Source organism: Coenobita brevimanus, chromosome 9 (genome assembly GCF_032717465.1).
Source record: "Coenobita brevimanus isolate Jiangsu-jjx chromosome 9, ASM3271746v2, whole genome shotgun sequence".
In the NCBI taxonomy this organism is placed as follows: Eukaryota; Metazoa; Arthropoda; class Malacostraca; order Decapoda; family Coenobitidae; genus Coenobita; species Coenobita brevimanus.
This window is the reverse complement of record NC_136962.1, coordinates 9,200,017-9,221,725: the sequence shown is the minus strand read 5'-3', so window position 1 is coordinate 9,221,725 and position 21,709 is coordinate 9,200,017.

The window sequence follows — 21,709 nt, the reverse complement described above, 5'->3', positions numbered from 1 at the left end:
GCACCTTTTGTGACGCAACAGATTAAGTCGGGGTGGGCTTCCTATTCAGAGAAAGCAGTAAAATGGATGGGTAACTGCGAACAATTAGTCACTGTCCGCTGACTCTTCCTGCTTGGATTCCAGCGACAACGTTCCCGAGTTCGTAAGGTTTGTATAGAATGGTAAATTCAAAATCTAAATAAATAAGAAAATCTGCTGACTTTTTCCTATAATCTTGCTAACAGACAGGCACGCAGACAAAGGCGGGCAGGCAGGCAGTCAAGCAGGCAGAAAAGGTAGACAGGCAGGCGGTCAGGCAGGCAGACAGACTGACAGACAGATATATAAACCTGGCCAAACACATAGCTTCATCGGGCTTTCTCGGTTGACTGTAATAACATCCACTAGTAGCAGAAGCAACGATTTTTTTTTTTTTTCTGGCCGCTATTCTGATGACATATTTTGTTATCAGCCATACTCGTAGCAGATCACGTTTGTGCGTATCTGAGGATTAATAAAGCTTTAGTTTCACTCTGTATATGAGAAAAAAAGGCAGAGAAAATATCAACAGTACCCCCAACAGTCCAATACCACAGCCTTCTCCCATTCGCCTCTGTCTACGTAGACTTTTATCACAAACACTATAGACACGCCTTCACGTGGTGGCACTGATGAGACAGACAGACAGACAGACAAAGAGAGAGAGAGAGAGAGAGAGAGAGAGAGAGAGAGAGAGACAGACAGACAGAGACAGACTGAGAGACAGGAAGACAGACAGAATGAAACAGAGAGACAGACAGACAGAGAGACAGACTGAGAGACAGGCAGACAGACAGACAGAAAGAAAGAGACAGACTGAGACAGGCAGACAGATGGACAGAAAGAGACAGAGAGACAGACAGACAGACAAACAGAGTGGCTGGGGACGAGAGGCCAGAAGAGACGGGCTGGGGACGCGCCTGACGGATCATATTCTCTCGTCTGGCGCGTCCCCCGCCCGTCTCCTTGACTCTCGTCCCCAGCCACTCCCTCCACTCCTCTCTCTCTCTCTCTCTCTGGATGGGTGACTTAAAACACACACACACACACACACACACACACACACACACACACACACACAATCAACGGCCTCTCTCTCTCTCTTTCTCTGGTTGGGTGACTATTAAAAAACGCACACACACACACACACACACACAAGTATTCTAAGGTAGGACTTGATGGTGGGGAAGAATGTGTGTGTGTGTGTGTGTGTGTGTGTGTGTGTAACACACTCTAACCAAGCCACACTCTAACCAAGGCAAGACTATGAATATTGTCCACTATACTCTTTTTACTCTAACTTGGCCTAAAACTGCCCTATTTCCGTCCTGAATGCTGAGTTGTAGCAATAGATGAACACTGGAAGATGATGCTGGTCACGAAGATGTGCTGAGACAAGGTTGTAGAGCCATAGCATTGTACTTTCTGCCACTGAACTACGTGAAATCAGCTGCAAAAGAACGAAAATCTGGGCCAAGTGAAAGTGAAAAGAATATATCTCCCGCAGTTTATATATAATGTTATTGTACGAACATTTACATCAACAGTTACCTTTTTTTCCTTCATAATATGTAAGAACGACGTCGAACCAAGTTTTTGAAACGATCCAGGAATGTAAGAGTTCTCTGTGGTAAGAAATTAAGGAGAAGAGTGTCGTGGGTGTTCCGGTCAAATTTTTTTTTGAAGTTAGATACTTGTATGGGTAAAAGATACTCAGAAAATAACTATGTCAACCATTATTTCCAATAAAAATGTGCAGAAACATAAAAAAAAATCATAGATAAAGTAGACGAAAAATCACGTGACACTGAAACGGCCTGTGATTGGTCGTGACGACACCTCTCACACTGAGGCAGCATAGTCTGCTTTGTTAACGTTTAGCCAGGATACACTGTGCTTATTTCTGACCTCTATGAATGTCCAGTGACAAGAGGAATAATTGCTAACGTTTCGTTCCAATGTGTAAGTGCACTGACAAAAGCACAGTAGGGAAATTATTCCTCTGTATACTAGCCAGTAACAATAAACGAAAACAGTGGTGGCTGGCTGCACGTCGGAAGTTCCCAGTGCTGGAATGCAGTCTTTACTGTTGTGAAAATATTATATTCTTCACCATATAGGTTCATATACATCTAATTATCTGAAATTCAGTCAAAAAACTATGCTTTATTTAATTATTAATAGAATATTAGCAGTGAGAGCGAAAACGAGCTAAGGTTAGCAGGTATTTCTACTTTAGACCGCCAACATGCCTTGACAGACTTCTGTTTTGCACAGATACTGATTTTAAGGGTAAATAAGTGCATTTGTATGTTAAATTAATAATTATACAAAGCAGAAGTCTGCCAAGGCAAGCTGTTCAGCTAAAGGAGAAACACTTCCGCTAATTTTAGCCCGTGTTCGCTGTGAATCCGGATTTTTTTAAAGGTAAAATTAAATACAAAAACTTGACCAGATTTCGAATAATTAGGTGAGTATGAACCTCTATGGTGATAAAATCTATAACACTTACAAATTAAAAAGTGCCAATTCGGTGTTGATTCTGTGAATGACCGCCGATTCGGTATTTCGCCACACTCCCCTGAAGTACCGTAGTTGAGTCACTGAAACTTTTTTTTCTTCAGAACACTAATAATGAAGAGGTCAGATATTATGATATGAGCATAATACCATCATAAACTTATACAACTGATACTGTACGGCATACATTTAACACTTCCCACCTCATGAGGTACGAGCACCGCTCGGGAATGGTGTAGCTGTAAAGCTACTTCTGGTCGATTTCACCACAGTTTACTTACCTAACAGGTACCACCCATTTACACCATGAAAAATATTCCTTCACATCATACCTGAAGGGGGTAGTTTGGATCTACGGTGGCCATGTAGGTACAACTATTATCTCTGTTACTGGTAAAGTATTGTGTGATGGATTGGAGCGTCGTCTGCAGTGTGAATGCTGACGTCATCGCCAACATGGCGGCTCCTGCCCTCCAGCCGCAAAGAATTAAAGTTATCACGTCTTGTTCAATGCAAATGATAAATTAAAAGATACATATACCGTAAGTTTTTAAGTACATGGCAGAGTGCACTGGCCATGTTTACCCAGAACCGACAACACGACCATTGTGTGTGTGTGTGTGTGTGTTTTAAGTCACCCATCCAGAGAGAAAGAGAGAGAAAAGGGAGTGGAGGGAGTGGCTGGGGACGAGAGTCAAGGAGACGGGCTAGGGACGCGCCAGACGAGAGAATATGATACGTCAGGCGCGTCCCCAGCCCGTCTCTTCTGGCCTCTCGTCCCCAGCCACGTTGTCTGTCTGTCTGTCTCTTTCTGTCCATCTGTCTGTCTGCCTGTCTGTCAGTCTGTCTCTCTCTCTGTTTCATTCTGTCTGTCTTCCTGTCTCTCAGTCTGTCTGTCTGTCTCTCTCTCTCTCTTTCTCTGTCTGTCTGTCTGTGTCTGTCTATCTGTCTGTCTGTCATCAGTGCCACCATGTGAAGGCGTGTCTATAGTGTTTGTGGTAAAAGTCCTTGGACATACCAGCCACGGTTCAAGGAAAAAGTCTACGGATAAAGCGACCCAAGTTTCACTACCGAAATTTTAGTCTGGGGGGGGTGTCGGGGTCGGTGGGGGGGGGACTGTATGGGGATGTTTTTTGGGTGTATTAGGTGTATGTATGGAGTGTATCTGAGTTGTGTTTGGGGTGTGTTTTTGGGGTGTGTTTGGAGTGTATCTGGGTTGTGTTTGGGGTGTGTATGGAGTGTATCTGGGTTGTGTTTGGGGTGTGTTTTTGGGGTGTGTATGGAGTGTATCTGGGTTGTGTTTGGGGTGTGTATGGAGTGTATCTGGGTTGTGTTTGGGGTGTGTATGGAGTGTATCTGGGTTGTGTCTGGGGTGTGTATGGAGTGTATCTGGGTTATATTTGTTGTGTGTATGGAGTGTATCTGGGTTGTGTTTGGGGTGTATTTTTGGGGTGTGTATGGAGTGTATCTGGGTTATATTTGTTGTGTGTATGGAGTGTATCTGGGTTGTGTTTGGGATGTATTTTTGGGGTGTGTATGCAGTGTATCTGGGTTGTATTTGGGGTGTGTGTTTGGGGTATGTATGGAGTGTATCTGGGTTGTGTTTGGGGTGTGTATGGAGTGTATCTGGGATGTGTTTGGGGTGTGTATGGAGTGTATCTGGGATGTGTTTGGGGTGCGTATGGAGTGTATCTGAGATTTGTTTGGGGTGTGTGTTTGGGGTGTGTATGGAGCGTATCTGGGTTGTGTTTGGGGTGTGTGTTTGGGGTGTGTATGGAGTGAATCTGGGATGTGTTTGGGGTGTGTGTTTGGGGTGTATCTGGGTTGTGTTTGGGGTGTGTATGGAGTGTATCTGGGATGTGTTTGGGGTGTGTATGGAGTGTATCTGGGATGTGTTTGGGGTGTATCTGGGTTGTGTTTGGGGTGTGAATGGAGTGTATCTGGGATGTGTTTGGGGTGTGTGTTTGGGGTGTGAATGGAGTGTATCTGGGATGTGTTTGGGGTGTGTGTTTGGGGTGTGTATGGAGTGTATCTGGGATGTGTTTGGGGTGTGTATGGAGTGTATCTGGGATGTGTTTGGGGTGTGTATGGAGCGTATCTGGGTTGTGTTTGGGGTGTGTGTTTGGGGTGTGTATGGAGTGTATCTGGGATGTGTTTGGGGTGCGTATGGAGTGTATCTGAGATTTGTTTGGGGTGTGTATGAAGCGTATCTGGGTTGTGTTTGGAGTGTGTGTTTGGGGTGTGTATGAAGCGTATCTGGGTTGTGTTTGGAGTGTGTGTTTGGGGTGTGTATGGAGTGAATCTGGGATGTGTTTGGGGTGTGTGTTTGGGGTGTATCTGGGTTGTGTTTGGGGTGTGTATGGAGTGTATCTGGGATGTGTTTGGGGTGTGTATGGAGTGTATCTGGGTTGTGTTTGGGTTGTGTTTTGGGGTGTGTGTGGAATGTATCTAGGTTGTGTTTGGGGGGGGTTGGGGTGTGTATGGAGTGTATCTGGGTTGTGTTTGGAGTTTGTGTTTGGGGTGTGTATGGAGAGTATCTGGGTTGTGTTTGGGGTGTGTATGGAGTGTATCTGGGTTGTGTTTGGGGTGTGTATGGAGTGTATCTGGGTTGTGTTTGGGGTGTATGTTTGGGGTGTGTATGGAGTGTATCTGGGCTGTATTTGGGGTGTGTGTTTGGGGTGTGTATGGAGTGTATCTGGGTTGTGTTTGGGGTGTGTATGGAGTGTATCTGGGTTGTGTTTGGGGTGTGTATGGAGTGTATCTGGGTTGTGTTTGGGGTGTATGTTTGGGGTGTGTATGGAGTGTATCTGGGCTGTATTTGGGGTGTGTGTTTGGGGTGTGTATGGAGTGTATCTGGGTTGTGTTTGGAGTTTGTGTTTGGGGTGTGTATGGAGAGTATCTGGGTTGTGTTTGGGGTGTGTATGGAGTGTATCTGGGTTGTGTTTGGGGTGTGTATGGAGTGTATCTGGGTTGTGTTTGGGGTGTATGTTTGGGGTGTGTATGGAGTGTATCTGGGCTGTATTTGGGGTGTGTGTTTGGGGTGTGTATGGAGTGTATCTGGGTTGTGTTTGGGGTGTGTGTTTGGGGTGTGTATGGAGTGTATCTGGGTTGTGTTTGGGGTGTGTGTTTGAGGTGTTCATGGAGTGTATCTGGGATGTATAGTATACACCCAAAGTACAACCCCAACACCACCCAAAAAAAGCAAACACACCCTAAACACATACCAAACACACCTCAAACACATCCAAAATACACCCCCGAAACACTCAAAATATACCCCAAACACCCTCCTTACAACACCCATACACACCCCAAACAGAACCCACACAACCCACCAAACATACCCCAAACAGAACCCACATAACCCCCCCCAAACACACCCGAAAAAGAAACTACAGAACCCCCCAAAACACACAACAAACTCACCCCGAAAAGAACCCACACAACAACGCAAAAACACCCCAAACAGAACCCACATAACCATCCCAAACACACCCCAAACAGAACCCACACCACCACCCCAAACAGAACCCACACCACCACCCCAAACAGAACCCACACCACCACCCCAAACAGAACCCACACCACCACCCCAAACAGAACCCACACAACCCCTCAAAACAAACCCCAAACAGAACCAACGCAACCCCCCAAACACACCCAAAAACGAACCCACACAACCCCCTCAAACAGAACCCACACAACCCCCCCAAGCACACCGAAACAGCCAAACAGAACCCACACAACCCCCCAAACACACCCCAAAACGAACCCACACAACCCCCCCAAGCACACCGAAACACAGCCAAACAGAACCCACACAACCCCCCAAACACCCCAAAACGAACCCACACAACCCCCCCAAGCACACCGAAACACAGCCAAACAGAACCCACACAACCCCCCAAACACACCCCTAACATAACCCACACAACCCCCCCAAGCACACCGAAACACAGCCAAACAGAACCCACACAACCCCCCAAACACACCCCAAAACGAACCCACACAACCCCCCCAAGCACACCGAAACACAGCCAAACAGAACCCACACAACCCCCCAAACACACCCCAAAACGAACCCACACAACCCCCCCAAGCACACCGAAACACAGCCAAACAGAACCCACACAACCCCCCAAACACCCCTAACATAACCCACACAACCCCCCCAAGCACACCGAAACACAGCCAAACAGAACCCACACAACCCCCCAAACACACCCCAAAACGAACCCAAACAACCCCGCCAAGAACACCGAAACACAGCCAAACAGAACCCACACAACCCCCAAACACCCCTAACATAACCCACACAACCCCCCCCAGCACACCGAAACACAGCCAAACAGAACCCACACAACCCCCTCAAACACACCCCAAAACGAACCCACACAACCCCCCAAGCACACCGAAACACAGCCAAACAGAACCCACACAACCCCCCAAACACACCCCTAACATAACCCACACAACCCCCCCAAAAAAAAAAAAAAAAAAAAAAAAAAAAAAACGAACCCACACAACCCCCACAGGACTAAGAATTACATCTAGATTCATTTTGCAGCAGCAAGCAACTCTTAGGGTGCGGCCAAACTTGCGCGAAACATGTGACCGAGAAGACGACACAAAGCACCGGGATAGAGCCGCTGCAATGTCCGAGTCTGATCGTTGGAAGGGCCCCTGAGCGTCATTTCCTCTTGTCGGTCACATGTTTGGCTCAAGTGTGGCCCCACCGTAACCCAAAGCTTTCCATCTCAGGTGCTACCGATTGTCCTGTCCTTCCCTACTGGCCGAGCAGCGTGGCCAGGTCACTGTACGAGCCTGCCAAAACATCATATACTCTTTTGAATACTATTTATCTATTGCCAGACGCCTTAATCCCGTAAGGGGTGGCCACAAACAAATCGCCTCCATGTCGCCCCATCCCCCGCCATTTCACTGCCCTGCTCCCAGCTCACCCTCGCTCTCTCATATACCTCCCACAGATCCGGTCGAGCAGCTGCCGAGAAAAGGCGTCTCTCCCAGCAGCAGAGTCTTGCATAAAACTCTACGGACATTGCTACCCAGGTTTCACTTACTCTGACCCCACCACCTCCCGATCCTGCATTATCACCATCGTCTCTACCAAGATTTCCTTCACCTCGACTGCAGATATACACTGCCTCTCTTGGCGGCTGTATAATGCAGTCAGGTAGAGCTTTGATCCTCGCACACTTCTCCTCTTGCCTCACTCCTCCTCCCAATCCTCTTCAAACATCAGGCATACACACACATACATACTCAGTACATGCTATCCCCCCTTACCCCCTGCTCTCCTTGCCCACTTTGCCGTAGGATTTCCTGTTACCCCGCTACTGACGAACTGAACCCCGAGGGAAGGCCGTTTAGGACTGACACAACGGGGGTCACTAGAGTGACTGGGGAACCAGGGGGTAACAGGAAGGCACCCCGCTGTTAGGGTTAGGTTACCCGTCAAGGGGCAGTCCGGAGTAGGAGCCAGGGTCCCTCCTCAAGACGTCCTCTAGAGGGCGGGGGAGGTAAAAACCTGGCGCCCAGGATCTCTGGCATAGGTAGGCCTGGCACCCAACTTTACTATCTCACACAATGGACTCGAGATCGGGATCAAAGACCATCCACAGAGGCAATCCACAAAGCTCATCTGCCAAAAACAAGCAGCGGGACAGAAACATGCAGACAACAGAGCAAGAAAGCCTCAGCCATCCACACCTCAGCTTGCTGCAACGAAGAAGCAACTTCCCAACAACGAACTAAGGAGAACCCCCCGCCACAGCCATAAACATTAAGCTATGGAGCTAACGACGATGACTTTCATGTTCCCATGGACATTTCACAAGCTACTCCTCCCAGCCAAACCACCCACAATCAGGAGGAGCCAATGAACACAAGCACAACAGAGGAAACACGCACAACCAGCACAACCGCCTCCTCAAACTTTCGCTTCACGAACAACCACCGCCCTCATGCCAGACGAAACCACCAGCACTGTATCCACCTCCACCCCTTCCACCACAACCATCAAAGACGACGTCTTCCAGCCTGCCTCCAAGAAAAGGAGCGGAAAAGAAGACAGCCGCTGTTTCACTGAGAACCCCCATCATAATACAGCGACCCCCCTCCCCTCCTCTCATACACCACAACCCTTGGGAAACGCCACTTCCTCGGCCAGAAGCCATCCATCACCGCAACCCAGCACCTACAACAGAAGACAGCCCATGGTCTCAGTGAAACCCCTAACCTCACCCCCATCCAAATTCCCAGGCTTCCAGATTCCACGACAGGACCCTTTCCCAACCAGCTACGACATTGTTGGCCCTGGAAGAGGAACACCCCAAACTAAAAATCACAATCATACCTGACAAGAACAACAGCACGGTCGTGGTTCCACTCGACGAAGACTCCCTCAACCTCCTAGCAACGATCGACATGGCAGGAAACCAACCCATTCTACTACAGAAGATCGACCCTCAACTCAACACCCGAAAACTGATCCTAATGGGTTACCCCCTCAAATACCGCCTACGCCCCATCACTCAACACCCACAAGTGGAGGAAGCCGCCCGCTGTATGACCAAAGCCTCTGGCGAGCCTCCGTCTCCTGCCCACATAACACACGAAGCAGCAACCCAAACAGCTCCCCCTCCACCTCAGTCAGAAACAACAGCACCATCTCTTCTGCACACCTTCGTCACGAACCCCGAACAAATAGCACAAACCAAAGAAACCCTACGATCTTCCTGCCATTTCCTTGGAATAGCCATCATAAAATGTGTTGGGGCTCAGCTCCACTGCCCCCTCAACCCCCAACTCTTCACACCAGCACTCAACACCATGACAGACACCTGGATAGAGGGCACACACATCTCCAACGGCCTCACCCAGTTCAGAGATCCTCAGCCAAATCGACAAAACCCAATACAATCCACAACGACCCCCGTACCCGACCCAGAACACACCCAAGCAACAAGTGCCTCCTCTCACAAACAACCAGACAAACCCAATCCTCATCACCTCAGCCTAACCCTCCCGCCTCCACAAACCCAATGCCTCAAACCACGGAGCATTTCAGCTGGCCTAGACAAACGAGAACGCCCTCGCTCCCATTTCCCGATCAACAAACACTCCACAACAGCCACAGAAGACTAAACAATGTTCATACGGACCAAACACCCCCACTAATTAGTACCGGGCCACAACACCGTCCTAACCAAACAGCAAACCTCCCACCCCCAACACACAACCTAAAGATCATACAATGGAACATCCTTGGCGCCAAAACAAACTCATCCTTCTTCACGAGGCTGCGCACAGAGACAAAACAGACATCTTCCTCTTACAAGAAACCCTCATCACCGAACAACATTCCCTCAAGCTAAAGAGCTTTAACTCCTTTCTCCCTCCGCACTCCCGGGGCGGCCCCAGAGGCTGTGCCATTCTCATACGTAATTACATTCAGGCAAACAAAATCCCAGAACCACCACACTGTGGCGAAGAGGTCGAAATTCAGGGTGTATCCATCACCTTAGCCAACACTCCCCTAAAAATCTTCAACATTTATCGCATACCTAGCGCCGCCCTCGACCTAGCAGAACTCTTCACCCTCACAGCCAATGAACTGACGCTAATCGAAGGCGACTTGAACGCCCATCACCCCTGCCTAGGATCCACATCCCCCACCAACCCCGCAGGACTACACATATCAGAACTCCTAACCCTCACTCCTGGCATACAACTCCTAAATGACCCCAACACTCCCACACACTTACAAGGCGCTCCCACACATTTACAAGGCGCTCCCACACACTTACAAGGTGCTCCCACACATTTACAAGGCGCTCCCACACACTTACAAGGTGGCAGACTCGACCTCACGCTTCTAACCACAGGAATGGCAACACACACTGAATGAGACCCCCACCCAACCCTGACATCAGATCACTTCGCCATCGTCTGCACACGTAATCTCCCCCCACTACCCCGACCCCCCCGGACCCCCGCCTAGGTGGTGCACATAAACCGGCCAATTGGAGACTCTTCACAGCCTCACTGGAAGAAATCATAACCCAACTCGAACCTTCAGACAACCTGGACGAACACGAACACCAAATCTCAGCAGCCTTCACCACTGCCGCCGAATTTGCAATTTCTACAACCTCTCACAAACAGCGACATTTCAAGGACTATTGGTATTATAATGACAGAGTCAAAGAGTTAAACCATCGCGCTAACAGTGCCAGAAAAATATACAAAGTCCACCCCACCCCCCAAAACAGACAATATCTTAAGGCAGTCGTCCAGCATACAATTAAAGAAAAACAAACCATCCGAGATAACAAATGGCTGGAGTGGTGCAGATCCTTAAGCGCCAACATCAACCTAGGCCACATTTGGAAAACACTCAGAGCCGTCTTAAACCCCCACAACCCCGTCCCCCAACACACCCCAACCCTCAGGAAGAGGCCGAAAGAATAGCGTCACTTTTCGCCCATCAAACCTCTCCGTTCTGCACCCCACGACACATACAAAACCGCCTCAACACCCTACACGCCGAGTGCGATGCAAGAATACACCTCGCTAAAAACACCCCTGCCCAAACAGACCAAACCTTTACTATCCAAGAATTCCATCATTCACTCAAAACCAGCAGCGATACAGCCCCCAGTATTGACCTAATCACCTACTCCATGCTATCTCACACTGGACCGAAAGCCACCACTGCCATTCTCAACCTCGTAAATCACTTCTAGACTTTAGCCAAACTTCCCTCTGCAAAGGAAAAGGCTGCCATTCAACCAATCCCTAAACCCAAAGACCTTGGTAACTACAGACCTATATCCTTCCTCAGCTGCCTCGGAAAAATCACGGAAAGGATGGTCCACCAACGTCTGCAATGGAGCAGACCCACGCCACACCAATATCTGTTTGCATACACCAGAGGAAGGGGGACAGCAGAATGCCTCACCACATTCATGGCAGAAGTACGCAATGGGAAGAGCCGAGTCATCTTTCTCGATCTCGAAAAAGTCTTCGAGCTCGCCTGTCCCGAGGCGATCCTCTCTACCTTTGCCAGCAAGAGAATTGGGGGTCGCCTCCTCGGCTGGCTCGAGGACTTCTTCAGAGATCGAGAAGCTCTCGTACGCTTCCAAGGACACTCTTCCACTTTCCACAGACACATCAACGGCACTCCACAGGGCAGTATAATCAGCCCAACTCTCTACAACACCCTCATGGACAGTCTCCTACAAACAAACATCGGCCCAGACATACACGTCCTCTGCTATGCCGAAGATCTAGCTCTAATAGTGAACCGATGTCCCCTCTATGACAAAGCTCAGTGAACCCTTTCCCAACTCCACCAAGGATGTATAGATCTTGGTCTATCTATAAACACCCAAAAAATCAAAGCACTAGCACTGGGCATGCAACCCCCCTCCTCATGTCCTCTACATCTCAGCTACAACCCAATCGAGTATGTAAACTCTCACCTTTATCTCGGAGTGTGGATCAACTCCAATCTATCCTTCAAAATCAAAATCAGTTTCCTAAAAGAGAGAACAATCCTTAGACTCAGCACCCTCAGATCCCTTACAGACAAGAGCAATGGGGCCTCATATAAAGTCCTCAGACTATTTGACATCCAAGCTATTCGCTCCGTCATCAACTATTGTGCCCCTATACCCGTCGGCGCAAACCCCACCCTAATCCAAAAACTCGAAACCACCCAAAACGAGGCACTCCTTATCATGACCAACTCACCCAGATGGACGCGCCTCTGCAATCTCCGCATGGAGTGCAAGATCGAAGCCATTCAACACCGAATAAAAGCTAGAGCTGCAGGAATCATAGCGAAAATAACCCACAGTGCGACACCTCTCCCACCCCTAACACGAGTCCGAGCCAGCATCAACCTTCACCCTGATCTGCTGAAACATAATTGGACCCATTGCACTGTGAAAGCCATCCGACTTTTAAACCTCGACACCGTCATACAACAAGAACCAGTTGCTCCCGACCCAGAATACCGGCAGCCACCCCCCTTGGCTTCACCCCCTTTCATACTAACAACTCCACACTCCTCCGCCAAAGCCAACACCCCCACAGAAGAAATACGCCAACTCAGCCTAGAACTCATCGCTCACCTCACTCCCCCCAACTTCATCACATACTACACTGACGGATCTGTTAATCCACCCAAAGCAGGAGCCGCCTTCATCTGCGGGAACAAGACAGCAGCCTGGCAAATCACAGACGGAGCATCAACCCTCCTCACTGAACTCGTAGCTATCCGTGAAGCCCTAATAGACGCCAAAAACACCACTGTATCGCCAGCCATCATTATACACACTGACTCCCTCTCTCCAATACAAGTACTACGCCAACCAGACCGCTACGACAATATCAACATCTGCAGCACCATTGTCAACACGGCATACCAAATATCAGCAAGAAAAACTATAATCATACACTGGATCCCCAGCCACGTAGGCATAAGCGGAAATGAAAAAGCAGACAACGCTGCCAAACAAGCCACAAACTGCCCCCACATCGATATCGAAGTCACACTTAGCCACTCACAAATAAAAAAGAAAATATTAAACAAAGCATCAGCCCACAACCAAGCTGATCACGAAACCTGTGTAAATGAAGGCTCCCCAGCAGCCACCTGGTATGCAACCGCCACGAACTACGCACCCCTAGCATATCCCAATCACCACCAACTACGCATCCCTAGCATAACCCAACCGCCACGAACTATGCATCCCTGGCATATCCCAGACAAGTAAACTACTACACTCATTCACTGATGCGAAGGTTACGGCTAGGACATCGCCCCCCTCCCAGTGTAATCGACGAACACTCCCAAAACTGCAAACACTGCAACGCAAACTCTCCTTTTCCCCTATTACTGTACATTATCAACTAAAAAGCCCTGCAACCGAACTACTCAGAGCGGCAGAATCTACCCCAACCCAGACGTCCCACCCACTGAACCCTCCGTCCCCCTCGTCACGTCTTAGATCTATCTATCTATTGCCAGGCGCCTTAATCCCATACGGGGTGGCCACAAACAAATCGCCTCCATGTCGCCCTGTCCCCTGCCATTTCACTGCCCTGCTCCCAACTCACACCCCCCTCTCTCACATACCTCTCCACTCCTCTCCCGACTTCCTCTTCTTTCCACTTCTCTCTTTATTACCTCTCATCCTCCTCCATCCCTCTCTCGTACCCTGTCTGGTCCTAGGTCATTCTCTTCTCTCATTGCCCTACAAAGCAACCTTCCCACTGGCAAACATCATCTATCCCCTCCCGCTGTAGAGAAGCGACTGTCTGTCAACTAGGGATGGGCGTAATCGATTATTTGTAATCGATTACTTCGATTACTTTAAAAAAAAATATAGTAATCGACTGTTTTCCTATAATCGATTACTTGAAACGATTACTATAGAAGAATCACATTTACTTTTGAGTTTATCAGAAAAATATTATTTCTTTGAGATTTAAAGGAAAACGTTATACGCTTTGAACATTTTCTTTAATGCCACTGTAGACAGCATTATTAAGGAACTGTGCCTTGTCTTATTAGTTCCGCATATTTCATAACTTTGTATTTTGTAGACCGAGGATGAGGTGGAGGGATGGAGTTGAGAGGTATATGAGGGAGGGGGTGAGTTGGGGGAGGGTAGTCAAATGGTGGGTGACAGAGCGACATGGAGGCGTTTTGTCTGCGGCCACCCTTTGCGGGATTAGGGCGTCGGGCTATAGATAGATAGATATATAGTATTTTGTACATGGATTTTTTGCAATGATTGTGTTTTATGAAAGTTTCTGGTCACACAGATGCTCGTGTATTAAGTATATATTAGGGTGTAAAGCATGAATAGCCGACAAGTTGATGAAACACCTTCTGAGAAGAAGCCTTTTATTATCAAGCATATACTACTTCTCTAAACGAAATGATGTTGGTTTGTTAGCATACTTTTGGAAACGAATATATTTCTGCTATAGCATAGGCTAATTCTTTTTTTGTCTGGCACAAGAACGTCTGGATTCTATATATATATATATATATATATATATATATATATCCCCTGGGGAAGGGGGGATAGAATACTTCCCCAGTATTCCCTGCTTGTCGTAAGAGGCGACTAAAAGCAACACTTTTATCTACATTCTTTTTGTTCTCTTTCTTTCCCTTGTACTTTGTCTGTCCAAACCCTCTGCATTTTACTTTCATTTAGTTAATTTCCTCTCTCCACTGTCTGGTTCCTGCGAGTCACTGACATTGGCTCCAGGGTAAAATATTTTACTGCCTAAGAAATCTTGATGAACTCTGGTGACGAAGCAATGGCCCTCAGTTCCGTGCAGCCCTCAAGTGGGCAGGGGGTGCTAAGAATCCCACGGTATAAAAATAAGTTCATAAATCCAAAAAGAACCTTAAGAATAGGAAACTGGAATGTTCGAACTCTCAATCAGGCTGGTAAAATGGAAGAACTTATTTCAGTGTTCAAGGAATACAAGATGGATATTTGTGCTCTTACAGAAATGAGGTTGCTTGGAGTTGATAAAATGAATTTGGAAGATGGTATTACTATGTTGGTTTCTGGTAGGGGTGATGGAAATCATTACCAAGGAGTAGACTTACTGCTGAGTAGAGATGCTTGTAAGGCAGTGTGTGAGTTTGAACCAATTAATGAGCGCTTGCTTTATGCTCGTTTAAAATCTGACCATGATAATATCAGTATGGTTGTAGGGTACGCTACGACAAATAAGGCTGCTGATGAAATGAAGGATGGCTTTTATGAGAAGCTGCAGGATGTAGTGAATACAGTGGCAAGACATGATGTGTTAGATTGCATTGGTGATTTTAATGCGATTGTTGGTAGTAGTAGGCATGGCTTTGAAGATTGTATGGGTAAGGAGGATGTTGGTATGAGAAACGAAAATGGGGTGCGACTTGGAAGCTTTTGTTTGGCAAATGACCTTATAATTGGTGGAACTATCTTTGAGCATAGAAAAATACATAAGACTACTTGGATTTCACCATGTGGTAAATATTGTAACCATAAGAGATGTAGTAGTATCAGAGGTTGACTGCGAGATAATGCTGAGTTTATGTGTACGGCGTGTCGGGGTGAGCAGGTGGAGATTGTCAACCGTGAAAGGACTGAACTTGCTGGTGAATCTCTTGAGTGTGTGGAAGAGTTTTGTTATTTGGGAGACATGCTGTGTGCTGGAGGTGGGGCTGGAGCTAGCTCTGTGGCTAGGGTGAGAAGTGGTTGGAAGAAGTTCAGGGAGCTCTTGCCTCTCATGACATTGCGAGGACTCTCCCTACGAGCTAAGGGGTCTTTGTATGCAGCATGTGTTAGGAGTGTAATGCTGTATGGCAGTGAGACCTGGGCAGTGAAGGAGGAAGATATTTGCCGGCTCAGACGTACAGAAATGACAATGATTAGGTGGATGTGCATTGCGTCCCTGCGTCCAAGGCCTGGAGGGGCTGGGTTTACGATAGAAGAGTTGAGAGGTAGGATGGGACTGGAGTGTATTGGTGTTGTGATGAGGAGAGGTAGATTGAGGTGGTTTGGACATGTGGAGAGGATGGGGGATGATAATTGGGTGAGGAAGGTGAGAAGTGTTAATACTGGGGGTGGGGTTATGAGGGGTAGACCGAGAAAGACATGGGACGAGGTCATTAAGTGTGACCTCAGGGTTAAGGGACTGAACAGGGAGGCTGCAATGGATCGTGCAGCATGGAGACCCGCCATTAGGTGACCAAGGCCAACAGATGCAGGCATGTTGGAGCCTTTAAAAAAGAAAACGAAAACGAACAGGAAAACTCCAAACAAACTAGAAGCAGCCTGGACTGCCTAAGCTCAGGCCAGGGCAGCCATACTGTCTGCACGGTTTGTGTGTTTGTGCGTCAGATGGTGGTGGGCCAGCAGCGTCACCATCGTTCCCCCATGCCCTGGCCTCAGTCTGACCCACAGCATTTCCCTGGAAGTCCCTGATATACTGCTCGAGGGTGACCAGTGATAAGTGAAATATAAAAATTGAACATGTTTAGTTTGTAAGATCGTAAATAATAAGGTGTATAAAGTCAACAGTACAGTATTTTAAGTGTCTAAAATCAAGTTATATCAATAAAGAACTTTCCAAATGCTAAAAAATTAGAAAAGGGGTTTGCATTAATATTGATACACATTCAAGACACCAAACATTAATCACAGAGGTTTGTGTGTCGGTTGGTGGCGGGCTGGTGTTCCCTAGCGCTCTGCCTCAGTCAACCCATATCATTTCCCCCCCACATCATTTCCCCGGAAGTCCCTGATACACTGCTCGAGGGTGACAGGTGATAAGTGAAATATGCAAAGTGAACAGCTTTAATTTGTAAGATCATAAAAAATTAGGCGTATAAAGTGTGCAGTACAGTATTTGAATAATGCTTAACACTGAGTACACCACACGGCATGCAAGGTACAAGCCACACCTCCAATTCCCACCCATGATTCATCTCCTGCCAGTGAAGACAATCAGGAGGATAATTCACTGATCCTTGACGATGACCCTGAAGATAATGGGTAATGATTTTAAAGGATTTGCTCTGAAGGATCTTCTTCTTCATCTTCATCTTCTTCTTCTTGTGGTTTGGGTCACGGCCAAAACAATGCCCCAGTGCCCTTCCAATGCTAACCATTTAAGGGGGTATCACACGGTACCTGAAATCATGGTTTGCCGATGGAACGTGTTCCTAGGTTGCTGGAACCAGGCACAAACCGTATCACACACGTTCCTCGAACGCTGCCGATGGTCAGCAAAAATGTAAACAAAGCACACAGTAGTCTGTCCCACCTTTTCACACGAGTCACATGTATCAGATGCAACGTGGCTTTTCTTGAATTTGCTGAGGGGAGACTGATTGCTGCATTGGCTCTTGCAGCGGTCACACTTGAGAAGAAAGAAGTGGCAGCAGTCAAAACCACGAGAAGGCGGCTCCGCAGCCATCTTCTCGTGACGAGGGAATGACCTTATTTGTTTAATGAGGGCGATTTCAGCAGCCCTTTTCCATACTATCTGCCCAGAAGCCATCATATCTGCAGTGTTGAATGAACGGTGAGATACATACAATACTCCTCACCCAGCGTGGTGTGCTGTATCCACTCCCCATTGTAAACAACAATTATCGACATCGTTATTTCACCCGTGAATGATATAAAAGGTTATTCAAGCTTTCATAATTCAATCAATCATTTGCTGTGGCACCCTCGGGGATGCATAGGGCCTCGATGAACTCACACCACCACATCTTATCTTGTGCTAACTCCTCAAGATCTCCCCAACACTCATCTCCAGCTTCCCGTCTCATTGTCCTCACCCACGTCTCTTTTGGCCTTCCTCTACCTCTCCTACCAAGTGCCACCCACCCTGGTGTACCTCGTACTATTCCCTGTCTCCTATACACATGTCCTAGCCACTTCCATCGTGAGAACCTAACATATTCATCGACCGGCTGCACTCCCGTTATTTCTCTAATTCTACTATTTGGTATCCTTTCCCACCACTTAACTCCTAATATTCTTCTAAGTGCTTTGTTTTTCTAAGTGCTTTGTTTTCAAACACCAAGAATTTATTTTCCATAGTCACTGTGCTGTACCAAGACTCGTGTCCATAAATTAAAATACTCCTAACCATTACCTTATAAAGTCTGATTTTTGTATGCACAGAAAAATTGTTATTATTCCAAATATTTTTAAGCATTCCCATTGCCTGATTAGCCTTTTTTAACTTTCCTCGAATTCAAAGTTCAAAGAACCATCCTTGGCTAAATAAGTACCTAAATATTTAAACCTATCAACTTGCTTTACAACCATACCTCCAATTACACATTCCTGCGCATTTTCCATATTCATATTGATTATTTCAGTTTTTCCACAATTAATAACCAAACCCACCTTGCGACCTTCACTCACCAAACAGTCCAACACTCTCTGCATCTCTTGTGGCCCATCACAAATCAAAACTATATCATCTGCATAATCTAAATCCAAAAGTTTCCTGTTCTCTCCCCAAAGTATACCTGCACCGGTTTCTGTTCCAATGCGTTTCATAATGTAATCAAAGACCAATATAAATAGTAAAGGCGACAGAACACCACCTTGAATTACTCCGGACTTGACTTCAAACGAATCACTCAGACAATCATCAACCATCACTTTACAAAATGTGTCTTCATGCATGTTCATAATGACCCTCACAAACTCCTCTGGTATTCCATAATGTCTCATGATCTTCCCCATAGTCTCTCTCGAAACACTATCAAAAGCCTTTTCAAAATCAACAAAACAAAGACTTAACGGTGCTCTCATTTCATTAACTTGCTGCATCAAATGCCTAACTATAAAGATCTGTCATTGCAACCACGTCCCTTTCTAAAACCAGCCTGTTCATCTCTCAGAATACCCTCAACCACCGGCTCCAACCTATTTAACAACACTCTACTGAAAACTTTCAAAGCTATCGGTGACAAAGAGATTCCCCTCCAATTACCACATTCACTCAGGTCTCCCTTCTTCGGAACTTTAACAATTACACCATTCTTCCAAACTGATGGTAGTAACCCCGTCACCCATATCTTATTGAATAGCCTGGTCAAGATCATTATTAATCTATCCCCCTCCACTTTAAACATTTCCGGAAATAAACCATCCTCCCCTGGTGCCTTATTATTCTTTAACTGTTTTACTGCTTTCTCCACTTCTGCAAGCCTCAACTCTCCTGTTTCTATATTTAAATCTCCCTGAGCAGACGGTATATCCTCTTCTGGTGGTATTGGTCTATTAAGAACTGTCTCAAAATGCTCTTTCCATCCATTTTTAATATCTCCATCTTTGGTCAATAAATTTCCTTCCCTGTCTCTAACTGGTATTTCCTTGCGTTTACCTGCATTACCACTCAGTTCTCTAATCGATTCATATGCTATTCTTTGACTCTGTCCATCATTTTTGTTTATTAAGATTTCAGTCTCTGCAACCTTTTCATCCACACATCTTCTTTTATCTCTCCTAGCTAACCTTCTTACTTCTGAATTCAAACTCCAGTACGCAGCTCTTGCTAATTCAATCTCTCGTTCATCAATGCATTGCATCTCACTCCTCAATTTAGCCTCACCTCTCTTTTTTATCATATCCCACGTTTCCTCTGATATCCATTTCTTTCTCCTGAATCTATGTCTTCTTCCAATCGTACATTCAGCAGTCTCATGCAAAACTTTGTTCACATCCTCCCACATCTCATCTACACTTCTCTCCCCCTCTTCCAACGTTTCCAACACCAAAAACCTATTTCTGCATTCTAATCTGAATTCCTCCTTTTCTTCTCCTTCCCTTCTAAGCTTAACAATATCGTATCTACCAACACCAGATTTTTCCTTCTTCTGATTTTTAAGTTTAAACCTTATTTTTGCAATGCTGAGTTGATGGTCACTACCAATATCCGTTCCCCGTTTAACATGAACATCTAGCAGAGAACTTCTATGCCTCCTACTGATAGCGATGTGATCAATCTGATTTTTGTATTTTCCACACGGCGACACCCAAGTTGTCTTGTGTATATTGCAATGCTGAAAGAGTGTGCCCCCGATGACTAAGTCATTTGCTAGACAGAAGCTTCCAAACCTCACTCCGTTTTCACTCATCCTACTACCAACTCCCATCTTACCCATACATGCCTCAAATCCCTCATTTGAACAGCCCATTACTGCATTATAAGTCTCCAACGCAGATCAAAACATCATGTCTAGGTACCCTTCCTACTCCTTCTTGCAACTTTTCATAAAATGTGTCTTTCCTTTCATCGAGTGCATCATTAGTAGGTGCATAACACACAAACAGACTGATGTTGCCATGATTTGATTTAAACCGTGCGTATAACAATCGCTCATCTATAGGATCCCACTCACATAAAGCCTTATTTGCCTTACAACCCAGCAACAATCCTACTCCCTGATAATGCATTCCGTCCTGTCGGCCAGATATCAATAAACGTATACCATCCTCCAAATCCAACTTATCGACTCCAGTCAACCTAGTTTCTGTCAGAGCACAAATATCAAGTCCGTAATTTTGAAAAACCTTCACTAACTCATCGATTTTACCGTCACGATTTAGCGTTCTCACATTCCAGTTACCAATTTTAATTGTATTTTTTGCATTAACAAAGGAATTAGATTGTAACTGAGGCAACCGTGAGATTCTTAGCACCCCCTGCCCATTTAAGGGCTGCACGGGACTGGGGGCCATTATTGTTCTTTCAGAGTCCATCAAGGTTTCTTTGGCTAACTTCCTGAACACCTCGCCATTGTGTTGCAGTCGCAGTAGGCAGCTAACTTGCCTGATTGCCCACACCCGAAAGACCCAGCTATGCTGTAGCCAGTCACGTGCCGGCATGCTTCCCAGCCATTTCACTCTCAAGGAGTTCCTCTGCCTGAGAAAGCAACCACCCCCCTGCTCCCGAGGGCTTTTGATCTGTGTAGGTAGAGGGCGATCACTCCCTCACTAGCCATATACAGTGTAACAAAACATTAAGAAGACTTACCGTAACTGATTTTGTCATCAGGTGCCTGGCTTCAGGATGGAGCAGAGCAGCCAGCAGAATAGGAGGCAAAGCAGGAAGCAGACGATTCTGGGTGTCAAAATCATCTTCTCCAAAGGAAGGACCAACAACTGAAAATAAAGTCTGTGCTGTATACATTATTCGTTTTCGTTTTTCAAGGCTCCAACGTGCTTGCATGTGTCGGCCTTGGTCACCTAATGGCGGCTCTCCACACTGCATGATCCATTGCAGCCTCCCTGTTCAGTCCCTTAACCCTAAGGTCACACTTAATGACCTCGTCCCATGTCTTTCTCGGTCTACCCCTCATAACCCCACCCCCAATATTAACATTTCTCACCTTCCTCACTCAACTATCATCCCCCATCCTCTCCACATGTCCAAACCACCTCAATCTACCTCTCCTCATCACAACACCAATACAATCCAGTCCCATCCTACCTCTTAACTCTTCCATTGTAAACCCAGCCCCTCCAGGCCTTGGACGCAGGGATGCACTGCACATCCACCTAATCATTGTCATTTCTGTACGTCTGAGCAGGCAAAT